Source organism: Apaloderma vittatum, unplaced genomic scaffold (genome assembly GCF_000703405.1).
Source record: "Apaloderma vittatum isolate BGI_N311 unplaced genomic scaffold, ASM70340v1 scaffold29915, whole genome shotgun sequence".
NCBI classification, from domain to species: Eukaryota; Metazoa; Chordata; class Aves; order Trogoniformes; family Trogonidae; genus Apaloderma; species Apaloderma vittatum.
In genome coordinates this window covers 7,050-7,415 of record NW_009717012.1, presented here as the reverse complement: position 1 = coordinate 7,415, position 366 = coordinate 7,050, and positions in this window count along the sequence as shown.

The window sequence follows — 366 nt, the reverse complement described above, 5'->3', positions numbered from 1 at the left end:
GCTGGGGTGCGCCTTTCGGTCATCCTGGCCCCAGAGGCGTCTGAGTCCATCCACCCCACTCCAGAACAGGGCGTGGACTAGCGAGTGGCGTGGTGGCCTCTCTCTGTCCCTCATAGTCCCTTTCCATTCCTTCAAGCCCCTCAGCTACTGTGCCTCAGTTTCCTCTCTCCAGCCTGGTCCGTGGAGCTGCCCTGCAGCAGGTCGGGTCAGGGACACGTCTCAGTCTGCAAGACCAGCGCCGTGGCTGAGTCCTTCCACTTCTCCTGGTGCTGCTCCCGTGCCGTTGGGGTGGGCTCTGACCCCTCTCCCCCTCTCTCCACAGGTGGGCGATGCTGGTGCTACACAGGCTCCACCTTGGAGGCAGGT